General features: G+C 42.3%; 1 pseudogene; it reads right to left on the reverse strand.

Annotated features, from left to right (window-relative positions):
- Positions 1 to 2,063: 2,063 nt before the first annotated feature.
- Positions 2,064 to 26,874, reverse strand: LOC119540466 (annotated as a pseudogene).
- Positions 26,875 to 27,962: the final 1,088 nt, after the last annotated feature.

Here is a 27,962-nt window from a genome sequence, read left to right on the forward strand (position 1 = left end):
ATGCCTGTATATGGAGTCAAATCACAGCTTGTCTAGAAGACTCAAGTCAGTGGCCACTAGATGTTGCTCTTTCTCCATTAGGCAAAGGGGACCCGGTACCCCAGGGACTGAAGAGGTGCTGGGCTAGGGCCAGCCTCTTGGGGAGGGAGGCCTGGAAGGAGCAGGCCACTGAGTCTCCAGATTCCTCATTTGGACAACAAAGCCTTCGTGGACTGGGCAATTTCTGAAGCCCCCGGTTCCTTTTTTTCATAATTAAAAAAAGAAAATTAAAATCATAGAGATATTTTTTTTGCCTTCTATGTGAACATACCTTTTGTATAAAAATATCAGTTTTTATCTAACAAAATCTCATTTAGATAATTAAACTCTGTAAAACAGATGGCAAGAATTAAATTTTGCAAGGGCAAATCTGTATACCTCGGCATGCTTCCTGGACCTAAACAGACATTTCCCCTGTTAAATCTTATTTATATATGCAAAGAATTGTAGAGGTAGAAAGAATCATAGAGCTTGTATAGTTCAAGACTTTACTTTTCATAGTTAGTATTTAAGCGGAAGCTTCTTCCATGAAAAGCCTTATTTTTTTCCATCACTTTAATTTCTTTTAGGGTTTGTCATTCTGGAATGACACAACTGTGCTCCAGGTCTGCTCTGCACTGCATTCTATTATGCAGGCTCTTAGATGTGACACCAAGAGATCCGAAGCTCAGTTCAAACTTGCTGAATGAAGAAATGAATGGTACCAACAACTCGCTGTAGTGCTTCAGTTTCTTTCCTTGTTGCTACTCTTGCAACAGGGGTCTACAAAGCAATGCTTTTCTCTGTGTTTGCTTCAGATCTGTTTCCAGTTATTCAGGAATTAGACTCTGAGGCAAGAGCATGGTGGAGGTTCAAATCCCATAACTGTGTCCAGCCCTTGCACAATGCAGAGGAAGTCTCCAGCTCCACGGCTCTTTCTCCTGATTGTCGTTGGTGGAGCCCAGACCACTTGAACACAGATGAGGCTGCCTCACTGCTTAACTGGAGAGCCCCAAAGTCCTTTATCTGCCGCTTCTTACAGAAATTGTAACAACCGTCTATCCATTTTAAACAAAATATTGCACCTTTAACCTACATACTGTGCTAAAACGTTCCCCCAGTAGGACAAGAGGGTTGCTGACTGTTGAAGAGAATTGGGAAAACAGGGGAAGAAGAAGCAGGAGTAGAAAACTCAAATATTTGGGGCCATAGCATGCTAATGTGGGCCCTATATATTTCTATCTGAAAAAGATGGTAAACTTCCATTTTTTTTCTTATACTTTTCTTATATACCCCAGTGGGAGCAGTTTTGAGTGGATATATGCATTCTCTTGTTTTATGAAAACAGACAAGATTGGCGATGACCTCGAACATGCCAATGATCCCCAGCAACCCAGCTGGTTGTCTTCTCCCCGGATCAGTTCAGCCCCAATATTCACAGTAACAAAATTTCATTAGGGCTGAAAAAATGTTTGCCTTTGCTTCCAAACATGGGTTAAGCTCTGATACGGCCACAGCAGGGAACAGATTTCCCTTTTTTTTTTTTTTTTTTTTTTTTTTTATCTTTTTGCTTCCCTGGAGTGCAATCTTGTCTTTGGAAATCATTGCAATCAGAACAAATTACCAAAAGTGTGGGGAATGAAAAGATTTCACAGTCATTGTGGGTATGTTTTAGCTTTCTTCAACAACTGATACCTTCCCTTAGTAATTGGAAATGATCCAAGAAACCTGTACGTACCTGGCAATGCTTTTCTAAGTGTGTGAGCTGGAGCTTTTAAAGTGAAAGATTGTTTCAGCCAGAGCTCAGGAGCTCCGGAAAATTAGGAACCTGTCTAGTTCCCGCTGCCAAAGGACTCTACACAGAGTTTCTGGGATCGCTGCTGCTGTGACTGGGAGAGAGTCAGGACTCGGGAAGAGGAGAGGGTTCGTGGCTGTCTTGGGTCCAGATTCCCCATGCGGAGTTTATTGTGATTGCCCGTCTGTCCCTCTTGGTCTTCAGAAAGGATCAGGAAAGATGCCATTTGGTGCCTGCCTTGCTTTCCCCTCTACTGCTCCAGTCCCAGCAGGACCTGGGGGATGGTCAGGAAGGCAGCCTCCCGGCCTTGGAAGCCCAGGGTCCCTCTGCCCCGGTTCTTCCATTCCTCACACCCTGCCCCTCCACGTGCCTGGAAAAACATGTGCTCATGGGTTCCGGGAGATGTAGGACATGCCTGAGGTCACGGGCACAGAGCAGAGAAGAGAGTTGGCAGCTGCTAGTGTGGGGTTCCTGACACACTCGGGGGCTGCTTGGAGGGAACACCTGCCTCTTGGTGTCATTTCTGGAGCTTCATGCTGGATGAGTTAGAAATGCATGGAAATAAGAGCAGCGGCCTTTTGTGAGGACACTATCTGGACAAAGAGTGGTGCCCAAGCCCATCCGAGGGCCCTGGGGAGCCTGCGGGAATCAGGCGTCAAGGGAAGACTCATGGGGAAAAAGGCCACGTCCCTGGTAGAAAGGGAAGAGCTGACAGCTGTCAAGCCATCGTTCTTCTGAGACCGGCCTTTCTCTCTCTGCAGGCTGTAAACTGGTTGGTCACTATCAGCTTCTCATACCTTGAACATGCTACCATCAACTGAAGGAATAAAAGAGCCAACTGTGGAAGGACCTTCTCTACAATCTATAGCACCCTGAGGCCCATGTGAATCTCCTTCCCAGGCTTAAGGTGCTGGTGGGCTGGGCCACATCTGAAAAGTCTGGGACGACGTCAAGACGTGAGAAAGGCTCAGTTGTGCGTGGTAGTAGGGATTTAAACAGGAACAAACTTGGGGCAGCAACTCAAGAAAGTGGATTCCAAATTAATGCTTTCTAATAGATAAGGATGTATATTCCTTAAGCAAGTGAAGATAGGCCCAGATTGGGGTACGTCTACATGGAAATCAGAGCAGGTCATCTCTGCAGACCTATTTAATCCAAAGGAGGCGTTAGGGAGCTGGGAGAGTTGAGAGTCTGAGGCAGCTTCTCAGCAAGCTTGGTCACTAGGAGCCTGAGCACAGGGTGTGAAGTACAGCCATGTGTCTAAGCTACTAGATCAGGGTCACTAGATCAAGGTCAAGACAAGGCCCACTGACTTCTCTGACCCTTGGACCAAGGCACAAGTCTACTTACTCACCGAGTTACTTTAATACTGGATGATTCAAATATTCTTTCTTGTCTTCCTTTAGTCAAGCCAAGTTTTCAATGTGCTTGGCCAAAAGCTATTGAAAAACCAGGATAATAGCCCGAGTTCAGAGTAAGTTCTAGAATATGGAACAAAATACGATAATTATTAGACTGCTCCTTGTAAATGAAAACAAGTAACATTACCAAGTTGAGTTCAAATAGAGCATCATGAAAATGAAGTATAACTGTGAGTTTTAACAGCTGCAATGGAGCTACGCTTTGTGGGGATTCATAGAACAGCCTGTGCCCAAAGAGGGCTTATGAGTCACGAGAATGCCTCAGGCTGGGTGGCGTGTCTGCTTCTAAAATTGATCCTAAACAGATTCAATTTAAGGGATTCTTGTATTCTCATTGGTTTAATTGAAAACCAACAAAGGAAAGGTTAAAGGGAGCAATGTGTATGAAGAGCTATACATATTCACCCATATATATTTATTATAAAATTTTTTATAATTCTAGCATGTAAGAGAGAGAGAACACACAAATGGGTATTTTCCCTAAAAAGACTCTATATTTTATTTTTGCCATACTAGTACTAGTAGTGGAAAATTCCGTTGAGATATGGATAGGAGACTTTCTAGAGTTCACTATGCACTTTATGAGATAGGTTTAGGAAATGACCCTTGAGTCAGCAAAAAAAAAAAAAAAAAAAAAAAATACCCTTGCATTTCATTTTTTTGGCCACCTTCTTTTATGTTGGAAAATTCCAGTCATTGGTTCTGGCCCTGAGGTGTACTCTGTCAAAAGTAGTGCAGCAAAATTTCCTGATGACCCACATTCAAGAGAGAGAATGGTCTTGGTTTAGCCACATCTACCTCGTCTTTGTTTTAATAATTAGGTACAGCTTGTATGTAATTACGGACCTCAGTCTGATGGGTCTGGTTTATGTATTATAAAGATCTGTGTGAGAGCCCATTAAGGCGGGTGTGTGTGTGTGTGTGTGTGTGTGTGTGTGTGTGTTATTGTGTTCTTTTTATGCCTGAAATGTAAGTACTTGGGGAACCAAATTAGTCGTATTTTACAGAATATTAAGTAAAACTTTAGAACGATTTGTTTCTTCATTTAATAAGTTCATTCAGTGAGCAAGTATCTGTGAAGTCCTTTCTGTGAGCCGGCACCGCAGTGGAGGCTGGGAATATAGTGAAGAGCACAGCAGCCTGGTTACTGCCCTCAGGGGCTTCCTGACCAGGATGGGAGCAAACATTAACCTAAAGAATCCATGGGTGACCATGCAATCACAAACGCTGCTGTGTGCCATGAAGAAAGCACAGGGTGTGTGGAGACTACTTTAACCAGGCAGCGTCGCCCAGTGCAGGGGTCAGCGAAGGTGTCACTGAGAAAATGATGTTGAGCTGATACCTAACTGAGGGGGAAGTGCATTTGAGAAGACCTTGATTCCTGGAGAAACAAGGCAATAGGAGGTACCAAGAGGTTGGGGAAGCTGGAGAGCAAAGGGCAGTGGGAGCTTGGTGATGTGAAGCTTCAGAGGTAAGGACCATGTCCAGCAGGTCCTTAGCTCAAGATTAATTGGAAAGTCTGTTCTAAGCAGAGGGATAACACTTTTCACAAAACAACTCTGACTGCAGTGGATGAGGGTGGGGGCAGGAGGGCTGCAGCCCCTGGAGAAGGGCTGGTGATTAGACTACCAGGGCCAGTCCTGAGCCGTGCATTGGGGGTGTGGAGGTAAGTAGAATATTGCTCAGTCCTCTTCAAGTTCACAAGCTGGTGGGACTCAGACTTGTAAACTGGTAATGATGACACAGTGTGATGAGCACCATATGAGAGGGGAGTAAAACACATTATGTGAACACAGGAGAAAAGGAAATTCATTTTGACTTCATGGAAAGCTGAATGAAGGAGTTATCAACCCCTCTGGGTCTTCAAGGGCCTTAAATGGCCTTGAAGAATGAGTAAGAGATGAAGAAGAGATTTAACACTATTCCAACAAGTAGGAATGGCAAGAGTCCACTTCCAAGTAAGTTGGAAATGCCTTGAGCCTCAGAGAATGGTAAGGAGTCTGAAATGGCTGATTTCTTTCCCGGTAACCACATCCCCAGTGGCCCAGATGAGATGCTTTCAGATTCTTGCCTCTAGTACCTTGACTTCAATAATTCTTTGATCACACCCAAGCCAGATACCCATCAAACCCACACCTTTCACTGAACCTCAGTCTACTCAGGTTCTCAGTCACCCTAACTAGATCTCAAGATCCATCATTAGCATTGTTTCCTGGCATGGACTCCCCAATTCCCCTGTCCATCTCTGACTTTGTTTCAGAGACCCAGCAAACCTCAACCCTGGCTGGATCCAGCTCTGCCTACTCCTTCCTGCATTTGAGTAGCTGTCCCTGGTTGGAGAAAAAACACATGCTCATACTCCTCTGGTCTCATTTGAGCCCACTAAACTCAAGTGAGCCCTTGGTGCAGCCGGGCCATCCTGCTACACTGTCATGGTCCACTCCCCCTGCCCACTCTCATAGAAGACCATTTCATACCGTCTACTCCCCCCTTGAAGCACCAGGTCCTCCTCTCCAACCTCACTCTCACTGCTCACTTAGCTTCTTGTTTCAATAAGAAGACAGAGGCCATCAGAAGAGATTTCCACATGCTCCCCACCGCATCTACCACCTGTCCGCTTCTGAGCCTGTAGACTCTCCTTTCTCTCCTGTTACTATGAATGAACTGCCCTTACTCCTTCACCTGTGCACATTTCCTCTCCCCCTTTTAAGGACATGGCTCCAGCAATTCTCCCATTTCTTTCCTCCATCACTAATTTCCCACTCTCTACTGAATCCTTTCCATTAACATGAAAAATATTACAGTAGCTCCCATTAAAAAAAAAAAAAAAACTTCCTTTGACCCCAACCCCATTCTAGAGACTGCCCCATTACTCTGCTTTCTCCTACAACAAAACCCTGAAAATGTTTGTCTTTATTTGCTGATTCTAGTTCTTATGTCCATTCTTTCCTAAAGCCACTCTAATCAGGTATCCCTCCATGACTTCCCTGAAGTTGCTGTAATTACCAACAAAGACCTGAACACCACTAAATCCCACAGTAGATTCAATCTTAATTTTGCTTAACTATCAGCAATTTTTAATAGAATTGATGATCCTTTTTCCTTGAAACACTTTTCTTTACTTCCTTCCAGAACCCAAATTCTCCTGGTGGGGTCCTTCCTCACTGGCTGCTCCTTCTCCGTCTCCTTTGCTGCCTCTTCCTCTTCCCCCCACCCTCAAATGGTGGAGGGCTCCAGGGCACAGTCCCCAAGCCTTTTCCTTTCTCTGCTTACATCCATTTATTAGGTGATCTTATCTAGTCTTACATATTTAAATATCTTCAATTTGCTGATGACTTCCAATTATTTTCTCCATCCTTGGAGACTAAATTCCAGACTTGATCTAACTTCTTACTTGATATCTCCATTTGGATCTTTAAGAGGTATCTCAGATTGGAACTGCTGATCTTTACCTGCATACCTGCCCCTCACTTTTCCCCTCCCCTCACATCTAATCCATCTTCCAATCATGTCAACTCTACCTTCAATGAGCATCCAAGAGCTAATCATTTCTTATCCCCACTCTGCCACCGCCCCAGTCCAAGCCCTCAGGGTCCCTCACCTGGACTATTGCAACACACTGTTTCCACTTTTGCCCTCTCCAACCCTCCATAGCAAAATCTCAACCCAACATCCAGAGTCATCCTCCAGGATGTAAATAACAGCTTGTTACTTCTCTGCTCAAAACTCTTAACGATAGTACATCTCATTCCACGCACCATCCAAAGATCCTACAACGGCCTGCCTGGCCCTATATGATTGGGTCCCCTGCTTCCTCTCTGACCTCATCTCCTACCAACCACCCCATTGTTCACTCCACGGCAGGTGCCCTGGCTTCCTTGATACTCCTTGTACACAGGAGGTTTGCTCCCCTCTTAGGACCCTTGCATGGCTGCTCCTTCTTTCTGCAAAGCTTTTCCCAAGAGCGTCACTTGACTTGCTCTTTGGCTTCCTTCCTGCCTCTCCTCACTTCACTTTATCATTGAGGTAGTCTTAGACCCCTCTATTTAGGGTAGCAAATACCCCCACCCTCATTCCTCATTCTTTATCATGCATAGTGCTTACAGCCCTTTGACATTCCATCTTAGTCAGGTTAATGGTAGCACCTGGAAACATTTGTCCCAGTTCACGTATATGACATAATCCCTTGACAGTTTGGTGCTAATGTTCCTAGTTGGAGGGTGGTTTTTCTTCACAGGGGGCCTGGGGACCCAGGATCACTCCATCTGGAAGCTCTGCCTTCAGGACTTGAGTCTTCCACATCTAACAGCAAACAGGAGAACAATAAGTGGAGAAGGCACCTCTGGCCTGCAAGGGACACACGTCACTTCTGTCCACATAACATTTGCAGGAATGAGTCATGTGGGCACAGCTGGATGCCAGGGAGGCTGGGAGATGCGGTCCTATGTGGGCAGCTGCCTGCTCGTCACAGCTCCGCTCTGGAAATGTCAGTGGGCAGGTGGCCATCTCTGCACAGAGGCTGTACAGTTCACTCGTTTACTGACAGGTGCCCAGGGAACAAGAACAGGGCCTGATTCATGGTAGGTCCCCAATGAATATTTGTCTATAAAAGAAAACTATATTTTGGAGGTTGGCACAGAAGTTGGAGGCAGTGGGAGAGGCTGAAAAGATAGAGCCAGATCACGAAAAGCCGTGACTCTATGCACTTGCCAACGTGGACATGCTTGAGCCCAGATCATAGCCAAATTGGACCAGAACCAAAGCGTTTGGCGATTTTCCCCACATAAAATCATTCAGACAATAGTTGCACAACCGGAATTTCTCCCTTGCCATCCCATGGCTTGGTGGATAAGCAGCAGTTAATTAGTGAGGACCAAAAAGTGGAGTTCTGTTTGACTTAGCTGCACTTGTATACACACGGTCTACGTTCCACCATGGGAATGTTTCACTTTGTCCAGTGGCCTGTGTCTGAAGCTGTGGCATAATTCCAAATTATTTCCTTGGCTTTTTCCTGTACATGATCTCTTAATTTAAGCGTCATCTGTCATTACATATGCAAGTGTAAACTACAGCATTCTGTTAATGCACTTTGGGTTGAAATGTGGTTGTGGGGGTGACTTCAGTACACAAACCAAGCTCCCAGGTGCCTACACAGCCTCTACCATGTCACCATTTGAGACCCAATACTGAACTGATGGACTGTGTTTCTGATTTAGTCACGCAAGTTGGGGTCCTTTAAAATACTCCATGACCAGGCCATGTCAACCTGAGAGAAATCACACATACCCATTTGGCTGACATGCTGCCAAACTTTCAGATAGAAGGAAACCTGACGCAACTGACTGAACATTAGTTATGTTGACGTAACCTCTGTGGACTTGTAGGTGTTTTTTATTAGTCACATACCTTACCTTTGCATCAGAAAATCATCCATTAAGATGTGACAAAAACACGTTATGGAATGTGAACTATCAAAATATGCATAATACACTGAGCTGTTACAAAATCTTTCGTTAAACATTGAGAAGTATTCTTACTATTTGAAGAGAAAACAGTCCAAAGTACTTACCAACAGAACCAGTGGGCATGTGGCTGTAAGGATAGTGCACAGAGGCACCTAAGAGAGAGAGAGAGAAAGAGAGAGAAAGAGAGGTGGGGGGAGAGAGAGGGGAGGGAGAACTTGGCAAATGCATCACTCACAAACTTCTAAAGTATTTATTTTTTTTGAAAGACCAAAGCATGTTTTCGATTCAATTCATTTTATTACATAACTTGCATGTTGAGGCCAAATTCTTTCTGAAATGCCTCCGTGGACTTCGGGATCTGTCATAAATTGTTTATCATATAATTGAGGTGTAGCTACTTTTGTACCTCAGATTAGGAGCTGAGCACCATCATCCAGAGGCCTGGGAATTCTTGGACTGAATATTATTGGGAATAAGTGGGATGAAGCTTTGTTCCATGATTTTCTGTGTTCTACAACTCCTTTGATGAAAATTAGAGCTATACAAATTAATAAAAAATTTTTTCTAGATAATAGGGAGAAAAAGGCTAATGATAGGATGTATGCAGATATTTTTTCCTTGTTTTTTCTTTCTTTTGCCAGTAGTTTTTTTTTCCCTCCAAAACACTCTCTCTCCCCTAAATTTCTCTAAGTTAATTTATCACAGATGCTTGTATCTCCTGAGAGTTATGCACCATCACAACTGGCTTTCAGAAAACTGTTGGTAAGGCAACTTGATTGATTCTTTTCTCCAATAGAAATGGTAACTAGTGGTAATCGGATCATCCAGGTGGAAGGTATTTCCTCTCCAACAAGTAGGATATTAGAAAGGAGAGGAGGGAGGGTTGTCATTAGTTCTGTACATCCAAACCCAGTTCGGTTTCCTAGATGGTCCATCTCATCCACAAAGATGGAAGGAGATACTTCAGTGTTTCCTGTCTCTGAACAGAACTCTGAACACTGAATTTGGTTTCTGTTTGCATCTAAGGAGGATAAAAAAAAAAAAAAAAAATCTACCCTACATACTGCCCAGCAGGAATAGGAGGATGAAATGAAATAAAGGATGTCACAATACTTTGAAAAATTTAATATGTTTTATCTCCAAGAGGTGGTCCTGTCTTTTTGTTTCCAGTATTATTCAATAGTCAGTGGTTCTCTAATTTGGCTTATTATGAAACTTGCCTCCAGGGTCTTGTCTCCTGGAGATTCCTGAGTGAATCCCCAGAGATTCTGGTTCAGGGGTTCCGGAGTGGAATTTAGGAAATATATCTATATATTTAGTGCTCTCCAGATAATTCTGGTGATCAGCCAGGTTTAGAATTACTGGTCTTGGACAATTTCTTAAGACTGAGCACTGTTAATAATGTGTATTTAACTATGATATTCAATATGAGGGAAATATTGATTGATGGTTCAACATTAAGGGCACTATCAATTGATTTTAGGAAGGTAATGTGAGTTTAGTGGAAAAGTTCTGGGTTGGTTATTTCTGGATTTGAATCCTGATTCTATATATAGCTTATAATGCTTATATACCCATTTGGTATACATATAAATTGGGGAAGTAATTCTCTGATCCTCAATTTCATTACCCATAAAGTGAGCATAATAAGGCCTACCTTTCAGGTTTGTTGGAAGAATTAAATTGGATAGCTATGGAAAGCCATAGAAATTAAATGTCTTCATTAAAAGGTAATTTCTTTTCTACTCTTCTAACACTTTGGTTTATTTTGAGTCACTATCTCTAACTTTTTGGAAGGGGTAAGAGTTAAAATATGCTGACTAGAGCTATATACAGCATTCCCTTTTGCTCTGCCTTTTATCCTTTTTGATTAATATTGCTTGGTTTCAAAGATTTAAATGTGTAATTGTAATTGTTGGATGCTTTCAGAGTATACCAAGTCCTAAGTGCTATATTAATTTTGTAGAAGTGTGGGAATGTTGGCAGCAAATCCTGAATTTTAGGGAAGTGGGTTAGCTAAGAAAAATCCAGTGTGATGAATGAGCCATTAACACATGAGAGGTTTGGGGGGGCATGCTGAAGGGCAGGACAGAACTGAAGGCACTGGACCCTAATGTGGTTAACTATTAAACTCTGAGTAGAAGAAGAAGAGATCTCCATAGCATGCCCCCAGGAATGTTTCAAGTAAGCCTGTAGCTTTTAATGAGTCACCATTATGAATGAATGGCAGATCTCTCCTCTTGAGAATCTTCATGCTATTGGTCTTCTAACAATGCCACTGCTGTACCACGAGTTTTCAAAGTTGGAAAGAAAACAGTGGAAAACAGGAGGAAAATGAAAAATGTATTTGCAACTGGTTGGGTCTTAGAGGTAGGGGCAATGTGCTTTTAATTGCTCAGTCTGCTTTCTACCCAAAGTAGTGCAGGCCCACCTGGAAGGGCCAAATCTGAAATTCTAAGAAAATCTCTCCGATTTCACTTTCCTTGCATGCACATTTACGGCAGATGTGAGTACCTGTTTCTGTTCCGAAGTTTCTCTTCAGAAGATTGTTCTGCCTCGTGTGTGTCATTGCATAAGGCCAACACAAAGCAAGCAGGAAGCCCACCCAGAACCTGCACTAACAAACTATTTCATTATTGATCATGAATTAATTATAATTTGGCTGGAAAATTTCAAATACTGGAGAAATTTCTATTTTTATTGGGAGGTTCTAGGGAGCTGTCTTAGTTTCCTAGGGCTGCTGTAACAAGGTTCCACAAACTGAGGGGCTTAAAACAACAGAAGTTTATTGTCTCCCAGCTCTGGAACTCCAAATCAAGGTGTCGGCAGGGCCGCGCTCCCTCTAGAACCTGTAGGAGAGGATCTTTCCTTGCGTCTTCTCGCTTCCAGTGGTTGTCTGGCCATCCGAGGTGCTCTCTGCTGTTGGGGGGTCTTGGCTCCTCATCTGCCCCACTGGCCCACTTCTCCTCTTATGAGGACGCCCACTCTGCTCCCATGTGACCTTACTTTAACCTACCTAACTCCATCTGGAAAGGCCCTATTTCCAAATCAGGTCACATTTCGAGGTACTGGGGGTTAGGGTTTCAACATATCTTAAAATTCAACTCATAACAGGTGCTATTCAGAAGTTACTGCTATGTCTTCATACACGGGGTCCACAATAATGGGTGTGGGCAGCAAAGTAAAAGTGGTGACAACTTTTTCTCCAGCTCCAGAGAGTCAGTGATGGGCCTTTACTCCCACCGGAAGACACACCAAAGAGAAAGGGTCCTGCTGTTTCCAAACAGATGAACTTTGTAATAAAAAGGGATGTTTTAAAACTCTAAATCCACATGGTCAAGATAAGTATCATCTCTAGGTTTCCTGGGAAGAGCCAAGCAGGCTGTTGGGGCCCAGAGTTTAGTCTCGAGAAGCCCAAGATGGGATTGCCAGGCAGAAGAAGGGAAAAATCAATGGGAGCTGTCAACAGAGAAATAACAAACTGAGCCGCCAGGCAACAAAGGCATTTACTTGGGGTCTTAGAATTGCAATTCAGGAAGCACAGATTCAAGAAACAACCCAAACCATGTCCCTTGTTGGCATTTCCAGGCAAGGATTTTTAAAGGAAAAGATTACACAAGTCATTTGGGGCTGGTGGGTATTTGGGATTCTCTAATTGTCCTTCAGGTTAGTAATTAACTGAGTTCTTTATCTTATGGTTTTTTTTTGACCTGGATGTCCTTGGGGTTTTGTGGAACATTGTTGCTTGAGGCTTTGCATATTTTGGCAGTTTGAGATATCTGGCTGTGACCTACAAGAAAGTAACCTCCAGAATGACCTCCCAACTTCATTTTAAATCTTCGAGCCATAGTAACTCTATTTTGTTTGATTTACTTTAACAGAGGCAAGTTCTGAGATGAAATGTATCAGTGTATGGTATCTATGGATTTCAGCCAGAATATTTGGAGTATCACCAAGAGAAGAGAGTTGATCATTGAATACATTGATGCATGGGGTCAAGAATGAGGCCAAGAATGGGGCCATGGCTGCAGGTGACCTGACGTTTGTCCTTAGGTAGCACAAGGTCAAAGTCAAAGTATCTCAGGGAGGATATAAAGAAGAGAGCACGAGGGAGCCGGAGCCCATTATAGAGAAATAAAATAAGAGTTCGTGAACTGAAACATTGACCTGGCCAGAAGCCAGAATAGCAGTTGGAAAGAGCTTTTCAAGGTCAAGCTCAGACATAGGAAAAGGAGAAACCAAGACCCCTGTGGCTTATCCACACCTCAAAGGTAGACAGAATAGACTGGAGGTAGGAAATAATGTCCATGACCAGGCCTTAGACATTTTTTTTTTTTTTTTTTTATTCCATTGGCTTGGAAAAGGCAGGCCTTAAAACTTTCTCACCTTCAGAAAAACTGGAATTACTGATTAAATAAGATCACAGTTGTCCTACTAAATGAAGTTAGCAAATACTGGGAATGCTGCAAATGCAACTCTTCTGCAATGCAAATTGGTGCCATGGGTGCCTTTTGTTGAGATGTCTGCTATAAAACACCCATAAATGTAAAGTTGTATAATGGATATGGAGGGAGCAGTTCCCAATAACTCCCTGGCTCTATATCTGGAAATAAAGACTCTTAGGTGAAGCATTGTCTGGAAAACCATCCTTTCTTATTCCCTAGTGAAATATGCTTTCTACTGCAGCAGTTCATTGCTTCAGTGCTGAACTATCCCATTCATTCATTCAGCCAATATCTGGGCATTTACTATTTAGCATGTGTCATGCTGGGCCTGCTTCCCAAGCACGGACATGCAGATTGCTTTTGTGATGGCTAATTTTTATGTGTCAACTTGGTCGGGTTATGGTGTCCAGCTGTTTGGTCAAGCACTGGCCTAGATGTTTCTGGAAAGGTATTTTGCAGACCTGATCTAAAATCAGTTGACCTTAAGTAAAGGAGATTACTCTTGATAATGTGGGTAGGCTTCATTTAATCAGTTAGAGGCCTTAGGAGTGAAGAAATGAGGGCTCCAGAATCAGAAGGAATTCTGCTTCAAGGCTATGCCTTCCGCTACTCTCTGGTTTACCCTAGCCTCATACTAAAGATTTCAACATCACTCTGAGTGTAATCTCCAGCCTCTGGCCTGCCCTACGGAAATAGGAGTTGTCAGCCCCTATAATCACATGAGCCAATTCCTCATAATAACACACACACATACACACATCCAGCTGATTCTGCTTCTCTGGAGAACTGTACTGATTGTTTCCCTGTGACTGGACATTTAATACCATTCAGACAGGGACAGAATGTAAATATGGAGGTAAGATAAAGATTAAACCTTGCTTTAGTTTCCTAGGCTGCTCCAGCAAATACCATGAAATGGGTGGGCTTAAACCCATAATGAGAACTTATTAGCTTACAGTTTTTTTTTATTTTAATTTTATTGAGATTATTTACATACCATACAATTATCCAAAGCTCCAAAGTGCACAATCAATTGTCTGCAGTACCATCATACAGCTGTGCATCTATCACAATTAATTTTTTTTCCCAATTTGGAACATTTTCATTACTCCAGAAAAGAAATAAAGGCAAAAAAAAGAAAACTCAATTCCTCCCATACCCCTAACCACCCCCCTCTGTTATTGACTCATAGTATAGGTATAGTACATTTGACACTGTTGATGAAATAATGTTAAAATACCGTTAACTGTAGTACATACTTTGCAACAGGTATTTTTTTCCTTATATACCCCTCTATTATTAACTTCTAGTTATAGTGTCATACATGTGTTCTAGTTCATGAAAAAGATTTCTAATACTTGTACAGTTAATCATGGACATTGTCCACCACAAGATTCACTGTTTTATACATTCCCATCTTTTAACCTCCAACTTTTCATCTAGTGACATACATGACTCTGAGCTTCCCCATTCTACCACATTCACACACCATTCAGCACTGCTAATTATTCTCACAATAACATGCTACTGTCATCTCTGTCCATTTCCAAACACTGAAGTTCAACCTAGTTGAACATTCTGCTCATAATAAGCAACTTCTCCCCATTCTTTAGCCTGGTTCTATATCCTGTTAACTTATATTTCATGTCTGTGTATTTACATATTATAGTTAGGTCATATCAGTGAGACCACGCAATATTTGTCCTTTTGTGTCTGACTTATTTCACTCGATGTAGTGCCCTCAGGGTTTCTTCATCAACTCATATTTTTTTAAGACAGTTTTGTTCACTCACCATACATTCCATCCTAAGTAAACAATCAATGGTTCCCTGTATAGTCACGTATTTATGTATTTACCACCATCACCACTATCTATGTAAGGACATCTCCATTTCTTCCAGAAAGGAGGAGGAAGAGTCAAAGAAGGTACAGACAAAAGAAAAAGAAAAAGAAAAAGAAAGAAAAAAATGACAACTATAAAGCAATGAAAGGAAAGATAGAATTAAACTATAGTAGAATAAAAGAGTCAGACTATATCACCAATGCCATCAACATGCCTTCATGTTGTCATTCAATTCCCTGAGACATTGCTCATATTGTTCCTTTCTTTTCCCTATCTGTTCTTCTGTGTGTAGGATTTCAGGTGTGTTGCTCTCCAGTTCCTGAATGTTTTCTTCTGCCTCTTGAGATCTGCTATTGTATGTCGCCATTGTGTTTTTCATCTCTTGTGTTGTGCCTTTCATATCCATAGATTCTGCCAGTTGTTTTTTCAAACTTTCAATTTCTACTTTATGTCCATCCAGTGTTTCCTTTGTAGCCTTCATCTCTGTTGTTATATCTTCCCTGAATGCGTTGATTTGTTTTTTTTTATTTCATTTAGCATATTTCTTTGAAAATCTTCAACAGATTGTTTCTTTAAAGTGAAACAATATTTCAACTGTATCTTGATTGAGGTATAAATTTGTTCCTTTAACTGGGCCATATTTTCATTTTTCCTAGTGTAGATTGTAGTTTTCTGTTGTGTAGACATCTGGTTTCCTTGGTTACCCCAATCAGATTTTCCCAGACCAGCACAGGTTCAGGTCTCAGAATGGGGTTATATTCAGAGTGTATCTTAGAAGAATGACAGACTTTCCTGTGAGGTCTCTAGTCACTGTGCCTTTCCTAACCTGCCCAGCAGGTGGGGCCTGTCAGCCTGTCACTCCCGACTGCTGTAAGGAGGTGTGTTTGGCTTCAGTTTCTGTTTTGGCTGTTTTATCCCAGGCTCTGGGGTCTGCTTCTGAAGGGAAAGCTGGGCCCCACCTCCTTACTCTTAGGGAAGATACACCTCCTAGGGAGTTATCATCTGCATTTGAGTAGGTTCTTTGTCTCCCTGACTCTGTTATCTCTACCCCTGTCTGGGTCAGAGCACTGTGAACTGAAAATGGCTGAGGCTTTCTCCTCTGAGCCCCTCATGTTGAGAGAGAGAAAAATGGGCAGAAATCCCCCTTTTGGAGCCAGTACATGGTCCCCCAGTTTCACTCATCAGCCAGAGGTAACACCTGGTCCTCTGGGCTCCCTGTCCTGGGACAGAGGAGTCTTCTGTTTCTTTAAGGTCATTCATCACAAAAAGCCTCTGTCTGCTCATTAGGGATTTATAGCTTGTATTCAGCATCCACATTTGTTAATTAATACCCCAGCTGGAGCTCAGCTGAGCTATACTTGCCTGCTTGGAGAGTGCCGCTCTCTACCACAGCTAGGTTTTGCCACAAAGCCTGCCATGGGGGGAGGGGTCTCCAGCACAGGTCCACAGCTTTTACTTACAGATTCTATGCTGTGATCTCAGGCATTCCTCCCAATCCAGGTTGGTGTATGATGTGTGGACAGTCACAGTTGTCCCCCAACAATTATTCCAGATTATTTACTAATTGTTCCTGGTTGTTTATTAGTTGATCCAGGGGACTGACTAAATTCCACTCCTTTCCATGCCACCATCTTGACCCTCCTCTAGCTTACAGTTTCAAGGCTGAGGAAATGTCCAAATCAAGATGATGTTTTCTTCTCAAGAACCAGCTGCTGGCTCCTCTGTCTCATGGAAGGACATGGCCGCATCTACTGGCCTCTCACTTCTCTTTTGGGTTTTGTTGATTTGTTGATTTCACCTTCTTGCTTCTGTGGCATTCTCTCTCTGACTGAGTTTCATTCTCATATAAAGTACTCCAGTAAAAGGATTAAGACCCATCCTGAATGAGGTGGTTCACATCTTAACGTATTAGCCTCATGAAATATTCTACTTACAATGGTTCCACACCCACAGGAATGGATTAGATTTAAGAACATGTTTTTCTGGGGACGTATAGCTTAAACTACTACAAGCTTTTTCTAGAATTCTAAAGCTGTAACAACATCAATTATTTCCATGGAAAACTAAAAAGCTGTCTTCCAACAACGTGATTTGAACAAAGCAACTTTTTTTGTAGGTTATCAGGGCTCATGCTCCAGGTGGACAACTCACCTTTTCACAAAGAAATCTCAGGAGAATCTGTCTGATTTCTAGTCTCTTTGCATCCAAAAAGGGAGGCACCATCCAACTTTATTTTTAGTTTGTAAAGTTCTCTCAGCCATACACAGCTTTTCTAGAGCATAAACCTCAAAGCATATCCATGCCTGCAATCTCCAATGCAACCCAGAACTGAGACAAAACTTGAAAACCTGAAAGCTATGTCAGGGAAAAATGAAGAATTGATTAAATTCTGTTTTTTTTTTTTCATTTGTTTGTGTTGAGATGAAAAGCAACAACCTTTACTGGCTGGTATGGGAACATCTTTAAAGCAATTAAGTCTTTCATAAATGCTAAAACAGCTCCTTTCTTTAAAAACAACAACAACAAAAATGTGATGCATGCCTGAATTACTGTGACTTGGAGACAGTCGGAGAAGCAAGACCTCAATAAAGCAGTTGGCTTTCATCCTGGCTCTCTCCTAGGCTCAATATTCTCTGAAGTGGAGATAAAGTGACTGACGCAAATCTCCATGGCTAAGTATATTTATTTAAAACTGAGATGGCAAGGGACAAACATTCTAGATATTAATGAAGAGATAAAACAAACATTTGGCTTCTTTTCTTTACTCAGTGATAATAAGCATATTCGCAAGCTTGCCTGACCAATCGATTGGAGGCCAACCCCTGGCAGGGCACGCCTAGAACTTTCCAGGGAATGGCCATTTCCTTTCCACGGGCTCACGGGGAAGATGCAGACATCCTGCCCAGTACATCGGGCTGTCTAGAAGGCTGCTGTAACAGAGCTCTGTTTATTGTGCAGTTACCAAAATGCAACCCAGCAAGTGCTCTACTCTACTCTGAGCCCACAGTGTCAATGCATATCACTGCTAACCCGGCAGGCATCGGCTTCTGGTGAGGCATTTGCACCACTGGAATGTGTGGGCTGTGCTTTCAAGGGGATTAACTTAATCTGTTCACAGATCAAGGGCTCACAGACCTGGATATTTCAGGAATCCACCGGGAAGCCTCATTTCGGGGAGGTGCTTTTCTTTCTTAGCTTTTCTCTCCTTGCTACAAGCAAAGCTCAAAAAGCCCTTATTGGTGGAATGTTTCTGGCCATGGCCCTTTTGGTCACCAACGTGCAGGTTGCTGATGAGATCCTGACTTCAAACAACCCTCAGTCATCTGTGCTCTTTCTCTTGCAGCACCAAACACATTCACCCTGACCTGATGATCCTCACACATTCCCCTCCTACAAAGATGCAAGATTACCTAAAGCCTCATCAACTCAGTTCCAGCTCCCCTGAGTCGACACAAAAAGGGATCCTTTATATTCTTTGGTTCTGCTGTTGCGCCTTGATTTCCCAAGCCTTCCTGCTCTGGGCCGTGTCTGAATTCAGCCTGATACCAGTTCCCTCTCTCTTGCTGCCTGCCTTGCTCCCCCACCAGCCACCACCACCACTGGGGATAGTCTTTGAGCTAAGTCAGAGACCAGTCAATGAGCTGAGAGCCAGGCCCATAAGTTACTTAATTTCAGGCCATTTATTGTCTCATATTCTCGAGCTGGCATCTGGCCTAAGTGGCTTCGTGTTTTGTGCCTCCCCTTTCCTCCCCACCACCAGCCCCCCAAACACTCACACAGCAGAGCCCTTAACCAAAGAGTGAAAACAGCCAGCACATGTCCTTCTACTCCTTATATATTAACCGCTTGCCTCTTTCAACCAGGCAGACAGAGATGGAATAAACCAGGCCCTGAGAGTGGGAAGGAAACTGGAATGTCAGAAGCACCTCTTTGGCCCTGGGTGCTTCTCCTAGCCTACGATAGACATTCTGAGCTCTGCCTCGCACTCTCTTTCATACTCCAATGTGCACTTCTCAGCACCGTGACCTTGGCCACACTGCCTGGCCTCTGTGCCTCTGCTTTATGATCTGTGAAATAGGGAAGGAAATTGTGCCAATCTTGTAGGGTCATCACAAGGATTGAGTGACTTACCATGTATAAGGCTCAGAGCATGCTGTGCCCCACAAGAAAAGTTATCGTGCTGCCTAGGCAAGATCAGATCCCAACCAGGAATGTTTACTGCTTTCCAGTTTAAGAGGAAAAAAAAAAAAAAAAAAATGAAAAATCAGCAGAGTTCTTTTTTCAAGAACTTAAAATAATTCTTTATTTCTCCTTGACGCAGCTTTCCTCTTAGTTCAATGTTGCATGGGAGGTGTGGGAAGTTCTGTGAGGTTTATGCTCTAGAAAAGCTAAGTACAGTTGAAAGACCTTTACAGAGACCATCGCTCTAAATAAAACCACCTCTTTTGCTTTTAGAAATCATTTGCTTGTACTTTAAAAATAACGAAACAAAAAAATTGTACAGAAAGTACAGAGTTCCCATGTGCTCTGCCCCCACCCATGCCATACGCAATTTTCCCTATTAATATCTCATGTTAGCGTGGTATAATTTGTTACAATCAATGAACCACTATTGATACATTATTAGTAACTGAAGTCCATAGTTCCCATTAGGGTTCACTTTGTGTGTACAGTTCTGTGGGTTTTGACCAATGTGTAATGTCCTGTATCCACCAATCCACCGTTATAGCATCATACAGAATAGGTCCACTGTCCGACAAAATGCCCCGTGCTCCACCTACCCATCCTTCCTCTATCCACGCCTCCCCCAACCCATGACAACTACTAATCTTTTTACTGTCTCTATAGTTTTGCCTTTGCCACAGTATTATATAGTTGGAATGATACAGTATGTAGCCTTTTCAGACTGCCTTCTTTCCATTTGCAATAGGTATTTAAGGTTACTCTGTGTTTCTCATGATATGAGAGCTCATCTCTTTTTATCAATGAATAATATTCCATTGTATGAATATACCACAGTTTGTTTATCCATTCACTTATGGATAGGAGTCTTCCTTTATGGCAATTATGAATAAAGCTGATATAAACATTCACATACAGGTTTTGTGTGGATATCAGTTTTCAAATCTGAGAGCATGGTTGCTGACTCCTATGGTGAGCCTACATTTAGCTTTGTAAGAAACTGAGCGACTGTCTTCAAAAGTGGTTGGATCATTTTGCATTCCCAGTGGCGATGAGAGAAGGTTTCTGTTGCTCCATGTCCCTATCAGCAGTTGATGGTGTTGTTGGTTTCAGTTTTAGCCATTCTGCTAGGTGTGTAGACATAACTCACTATGTTTTAATTTGCAGTTCCCTAATGAAAATATTTTCTCCCCGTTTGTGGCTTGTCTTTTCTTCCTTTTAGCGGTGGCCTGCATGCACTTTTTCCAAGAATAAGCTTATTACTTCATCGTGCCGGAATCCTAGGCCTTGTCCCAAGAACAGAAGATGCTCAGGAACTCCTTGTGAATTTAAAGGAGAACCTTGCTGGGTCCTTCTGCTTATTGATAAAATCCCCAAGGGTCTGATCACAGCCCTGTCCTCCCTCCTTTCTGGCCGGACATTTCTATCCTGGCAGGTGCTGTTTGAGGGCAGCACCTGTCGAGAGGGGAGGTGCGGCCAGTGCCTGGAGGAGGACAAAAAACAGCCTTTATGATGGCTGCACAACTTGGCTGGGTTTGAAAGGCTTAGGTCCTTCTGAGAAAAAAAAAATCAGTTCTAATGTTAATTCTATGTTGCACTGAACTTCTTTAAAGGTAATGATTAACGTCATGGTGAGCAATCATGGAGAGATGATAATTTAAGCAATTTTCAGGCTATTTAAAGTAATCCTTACCTTTCACCATGGATTACTGGGAACTTCACAAAGGCAAACTAAGAGGGTGAGGCTGACTAGTCAACATGTCTCACTGGATGGAAAATTAAAGAGTTTCCCTGTAGCTCAATAACATAGTTCAAACCATGTACCTGCACTAAGACTTAGGTGTTGAGAAAAGGCCTACAGTTAAGACCAATTTTGAAGTTCCAGGGACCTGGGTCTATGTGAGCCCTGCTGAGCGGCTGAGTTCCCGGCTGTTGACTGAGTTTGAACAAGGTGTATTTATTGGGTGACTGCCTCCTTTCCCTCTCTGACGTAAAGCATAGGGGACACCCCCAGCCAGAATGGCTGTCCTTGGTTTTCTTGAGCCCCGTCTTCTGTTTTCCTGGTTTGGGTCATACCAATTTTTTGTGAACCACCAAATAAGCCACCCTTCTTATTTGCGTGCGTGCATGTGTGCGTGCTCCAATGACTACAGTCGCCCAGACTCCACATTCACACTTATCAGCGCTCGTAGTCCCCCACTGTCAACAATTTCTGACGCATACTCCTGGAAGAGATTAGCTTCTCTGTGTGTAAGGCGTTACATCTGGTTTCTAGAACCTTCCAGGGTCCAACTCCTTTAGATATTATCCACTTATCGCCACGGTAAGTTAGCTTGCTGGATAACCCAGGTCTGGGGAGAGAGGGAGCAGGGGTGGGGCGAACAAAAAGGGGAAGGTAAGTTGCTAACCTGAATCCTTCCTATGAAAAGTGCAGGGCAAAGAGGGCAGGATGCAAGCTGCGTGAGAACCAGGTGTCAGATGCACCGGGAGGTCCAGAGAGGGAACCCTGGGCCGAGGGGAGAGCAGAGACGCCCTCTCATTTTCCCTGAAGCTGGCAGTTCCCTCGTAGATGGGGGAGGAGTGGATCAGCACCGCCCCTCTGACAACCTAGCTGGATTGTTTCTTCTCTTATAGGAAGAGAAGTGTTCTAAAGGCTTTGACAGCCTAATCATTTAAAACATGCATATATTACTGAAAGGTTGAAGATGTGTCTTCAATTCAGAGAAGTTGTAACTTTTCTACACTTGAAAAAAAATCCAAAGGGGGAAAATATCAAAGTTGCCTGCTAAGAGTTCAAGGCCAGAATTGGGAAAAAAACGATGGCCCTCTTCATCCAAAGGAGTATCTCTTGTTATTCCTTAACTCTCTACAGTTTTGGAAGTAAGGTGGTGGATGATGAGAAGGAGAGCAGTGTTGGAGATGGGAGGAAAAAGATAAGAAGAAACGTTCTGAGGCACATTCCAAGGTGGAATCCCAGCATTAAAATACAGCTCTCCTGCTGTTGGATGTAATTTGACCATACAGGCTGTTGTCCAGTGAGGTCCAGTATTGTCCTCCTCCTCTGGGTTGGGACTCAGTGTCCTAGTCATCTTCCTAGTTAGCATTATACAGTAGCTCATTCATATTTGTTATTTACTGTGCTGGTTTGGATGTGTTATGTCCCCCCAAACGCCATTATCTTTGTTGCAGTCTTGTGTGGGCAGGAAACCTATTGGTGTTGATTGGGTTGGAGACTTTTGATTGGATGTTTCTGTGGAGATGAGATCACTGAACTGTGGGCAAAATGTTTCATTGGATAATTTCCATGGAGGTGTGGCCCTGCCCATTCAGCGTGGGCCTTCATTACTTTACTGGAGCACTATATAGGCTCAGACAGAAGGAGTGAGCTTTCTATAGCCAAGAGGGACACTTTGAAAAATGCACAGAAGCTGAGAGAGTAGCTGCAGATGAGAGACAGTTTGAAGACAGCCAATGAAAGCAGACTCTTGCTCCAGAGAAGCTAAGAGAGGACAAATACCCCAAGAGCAACTAAGAGTGACATTTTTGAGGAACTGCAGCCTAGAGAGGAATGTCCTGTGAGAAAGCCATTTTGAAACCAGAACTTTGGAGCAGATGCCAGCCATGTGCCTTCCCAGCTAACAGAGGTTTTCCAGACACCATTGGCCATCCTCCAGTGAAGGTACCCGATTGCTGATGTGTTACCTTGGACACTTTATGGCCTTAAGACTGTAACTGTGTAACCAAATAAACCCCCTTTTATAAAAGCCAATCCGTCTCTGGTGTTTTGCATTCTGGCAGCATTAGCAAACTGGAACATTTACCAATTAGTGGTAAACACCCTAATTGCTTCCTAAATCAAAGTACACTCCCCTAACTAAGGTATTCCAGATAAAATGTTACATGAAATGAAACTAAAAATATTTATCTGAAATATATACATGAGAACTAGGGCCACATGCTCCTCAGTTTCCACCATTTTGACTAAGAATAGCATCATGAAGCTTGTTTCTCTGTTTCCAGCTTAAAATTTTTCATCACTTGGTACAGCACCCAGCAGTGTGCAAACTAGACATGGGGCTTGTCCTTTTGGCATGTGCATTTGTTGGAAGAGACAGACATTAGTTAAAGAATTGTACAAGTCTGTGATGAGTGCTGTGATGGGTGCTATGCAGAGAATGTGTTAGACACACACATTTTCCTGCGTGTGCAGACAGGGTGCTGGGTTCCCAGCTGGGTTGGACCTGGGACCCTCCAAGCTGGGGCTGGTGGACGCCTCCTTCTAAAGGTCATTCTTTCCACTGAGAAGCAGGACAGGGTGGAGGAAATGAGGATGCACTCAGCTGCCAAAGACTTGATTGTACAGTAAGCGTTTTATTGGACTCAGGGCAAGATTCCTTTGCCCAATAAAGCTTCTCGTAATCCTCTCCTTGGGTCACTGAGCTTCAAGTTGAACTGACATGACTTTGGCTCAGAATTTATGAGGCAGAGGCATTTTTAAGATCAATCCTTGAAGAAAAATTAACTTTACAAAGGCTCCACTGAATGGCAGATGAGCCTAAACTGATTTCCTTTCATTAGGAATCAGGTTTAATGCATTAAAATGAGGACTAGAAGTAAAAAGAAAAAGAATACTTAAAATAATAATGAATTAGTGTAACAGCCAAAATATAAAAAATCTAACTAAAGTAAGAGTGGCTATAAAGTACATTTTAACCCTTTGATGGGATTTTTAAAATGTCTTCAATAAATTTTCAGGAAATTGGATTTCCAATTTTATGGATAGATGATAAATTCTAAATACATATAAGTGATAAACTGTTTTTTTTTACATTCTAGAGTTTATACAGTAACTTTATTAAAAAATGAAGTGGCTACCCAGAATTTTTCATACCTAAAACAGATTTGAGAGAATTGATTGGAAGACTAAATCCATTGCTAACTTTATGACCATATTCTCATGGAATGTTGGAACTTTCAATTTACAATGTTTGCATTTATATTTATTAGCAACCCCATGTTGAACTTAGTCTTTGGGGTGTCAAAACTTCGCTTTCTTTTTCTCCTGCTACCACACCCCACCCACTCTGTGTCTTCACTATTTCCCTGCCACTTTGTCACTTCACACACTAATCTGTACACTTGGTTTTGAAGGCCTGCAATCAACGCAGTAAAGGAATTTGTCATTTATTTTCATGATAGACCTTTCGCATTTCCCTCTTGTTTTCAATAATGTTACATGAGTAAAGGATATTGATTTAGTGTCCTCTGCCCCCACCTTGTATTAGGGAGGACATCATCCTCCATAATTCTCAACATTTTAGTGAGTAATTCCTCTTAGACATAGATACTGAAAAATACTTTGCTCTCTTTGGGCAATTTGTGTTTTTTCTCTTGATGGACAAAGACTGAAAACAATGTAACTGACTGCATTTCCATTTTTACATTGGTTGCCATGAAATGCAGAAATGATTTGTGACCTGACTACTCATACTCAGTTGGACCTATGAATTAGGGCCCTATTTTTTTTCCCTTGGATCCTAACAATATTTTCTGATTTATATCTTTCTTGGCATTTTTTTTATTTTATTCTCTTTTGGTATATATACTTTTTAGGTGACCTCAGAAACTTAGTGGAATAAGGAAGACAAACCATGTATAAGGAAGCTAGGGTAGGAATGTCCAGTCATTTTTATACGCCTAATTTGTCTACATCATTTCTGACAAATGGCCAGGCAGTTCCTATGTGTTTTTAGATCAGCATGTCAGGAGGAGGAGGAAAAAGTCCATTTTCCTTAAAGGTGGCTTCTCTTGACATCTACTTTCCAAAAGGACAGTTCATTTGTCTCTGAGCCAAACTACCAGAATCCCCTGAGTCATGCCTCATTCTCAGAAGCAAAGAGACTCAGGTTTGAAAGGGACAATTTATCTCTGATAGGGAAGCACAGGGACCTTGCTTCTTGTAGTATAAAGTCTTGGAAATTTTAGGACTATTTTGTTTTCTTACATCTACAGGTAACCTACTTCAAAAAGTATGTTTTGTCTGAAAAGAAGATCAGATATATTCTCACAGTTCATAAATATATGCTTTAAGTAGAATTCCAGGCTTCACAACATAAAGAACCAAAAAAAAAAAAAAAAAATGTATTGGATTAAGTGCCAAATTTTCATCAGAAACAGCTTGGGGGCTGGGTAGGTGATGGTGCAAGAAAGTGTGTTTGAGAAATACATGTGCTGCTCTTTTTTAAAAAGATTCTATTCTGGCGTGTACAAGAGAGTTGTTGAGACCACGGTGAAAAGATGCTCCCGGAACCAGCATGGAGGCTGGGGCAGGCAGAGGCCAGAACTGAAGTGGGGCTGTGTTCACAACTCTGCTTTTGACTTACTTCCTCCGGCTGTCCTGGCTCTGTCTCCAAGCCAACTCACCATTCATGTCCAGTGATGAAAGGCAAAGGGCTTTGGGTTCTGTTTTCCCATTTCTGAATTTGGGTAGGGGTGCAGGCAGTGGACTTGGGGGTGTGTGTGTGCAAAGGTTGTAGCACACAAAAGTAATGCAGCCTACAACTCAACCACTTCTTGGGTTAACATTCACAATACTGAAATCTATCAGCAGATTAATGTTCCATTTGTTCCATGACTTTTCTATGACATTTCCTCCTCTGAATGTGTCTTATTTTCTATGAATTTATTGGGTCCATAGTGGTGTCCCACCCCTATCCCCTACCCCCAACACCCAATTTCTTTTTATCTTTCCCATTTAATAATCTGGCTTTTCGCAAAGGGATTCTCATCATTCACTCTTTTGGTTCCTGGTGGGCACATGTTAAGGAAACCAAATGACATTCAGATTCACAGAGACTTCGCTTTTAGCCAAGGAAAGCTGTTTTCCCCTTCATACAATTTTTTTTTTTAATTTGAAAGCAGTCACTGTTTATTAACTGACCAGGTTATAAAAGTAATCATAGTAGACACCATAGTTCATCCTTCTAACAAGCCTATTGATCTGGTCTTCCCTGTTGCCAGCATCTCCCCCTTCTACAAAATGGGTGGTCTTTTCTTCATCCCCCCACTGGGAGAAGACAATTTGAAGGGCCACAGAAAGTCATTTGCTTCTTCGAAGCATTTCCCAACAGTATAGATCTCATGAATCAGGTCCTCCATGCAGATGATGCCACATTTACCAAGAGATCATGCAGAGAGTTATCTGTCAAGGCAATCCACTTCTTATTGATTTTGCCATAACCACACTTATAGATCAGTTCGTTCACTGACTTCAGGTTCAGGTACCCCCGTGCAATATATGGTTCCACAGTTCTCAGCATGTTAATTGAGGCCTTGTTGAGCTTAACAAAGGTGCGATTGAAGACTTGGCGAAGGAGAAGAAGTTGCAACACTTTTTGGACCTTTGGGCTCATGGCCATTGATACCTCTGATCCTGATGACAAATGCCAATTTGGGTTCCGCAGGTACATAGAAGCTGCCAGCTTTTCTTGCCATTCTAGCCATTCGAATCTCAGTTCTGTACATTTGCCTATATTCCTTGTGAGAGTGCTTGGCTTTTTCATAGATAAGCTTCCTCCTTGCCTTTCGAAGCATCTTTTGGACAAACTTCTTTCTCAAGTGCTTGATCTTCAGTTCAGCAAAATTCCTTCACTTTTTCTTAAGTTTCCGGCACAGCTGGAATCTTCTTCTCTTCAACACCCTCCATGGTTCCAGCCGGAAAAGACCCCGTTTATACAATTTTATGCTGTAATTTTCTATGTGCTTGCTTTTCACCAGAGAAAATGGGGTTTCCTATCTCTCGATTCTGTGAAAGGACAGACATTTCAGTGGGAAGGTTATTCTTATTTTTCTAAGAGGTTAGATGGTGAAAGATAGGGTTCCCCAAATAAGTTTATCCTCAATAAAAAAGTATCCTTTCATAGCACTAGGGAAATGATCTGTGATCTGATTCTCAAGTAACTAGACTTTAGTTTAGTTTTACCTAAACAGAGAGGTTGTAATGGACTCTCTTCCAGGGTACATTCTTCAGGAAGGTGATCTGTCATATGGATCATGTGATCCAAATACTCCTAAACATTTTCTATCTTGACCAGTACATACTCAGCCTGAAATCAGTGATTTAACATGAAAGGCATGAAGTTAATCATGGAAAATTATCTTTTGTGAAGCAATCAGATTTTGTTATGGGAGCTATCATTCACATAGAACTACATTTCTCAGGAGGCACTCGCTCCGTATCTCAGAGTGGAATTAGTTAATTTTTAAAATGAAATGTCCAATGTTAAGTGCATTGTATTTGAAATAGATTTAGGGTAGAACATAATCCTTTTTGGATTTATGGTAGTCCTGCCATAGTCTCCAAATTTGGAATGGAAGGGGAGGTAACCACAAGTGTTATAAGGTTGATTTTATGCAAGTAATAATAATAAGATCTCAGAATCACAATGGACAGCAACAGCTAACCATTATTCAGCACAGTATCAACAGATTAAAAACTAGAGAGGGCCTAAGATGGAAACTGGGAGTTGGTGTCATTAAGTATTATGAGAACCATTGGCTTAGTCCCATAAGACAGCTGCATCCCATCTGCAGTGCCTCTGATGAAGGGAGGAGAGTTCTAGGGGGAAAAATGCAATATGCTAGAAAAAATATGGGTGTTTCTGGACTGCACTGAGAAGGCCAATCTCAGCTCTCAATGTATGAGTTTATGCACATTACTTAACCTTTCTGAACCTCAGGTTCCCCTATTATTGGGGAATAATATCTATAGCATTGGGTTATCATGAGAATCAT

The sequence above is a fragment of the Choloepus didactylus genome, chromosome 7, assembly GCF_015220235.1.
Source record: "Choloepus didactylus isolate mChoDid1 chromosome 7, mChoDid1.pri, whole genome shotgun sequence".
In the NCBI taxonomy this organism is placed as follows: domain Eukaryota; kingdom Metazoa; phylum Chordata; class Mammalia; order Pilosa; family Megalonychidae; genus Choloepus; species Choloepus didactylus.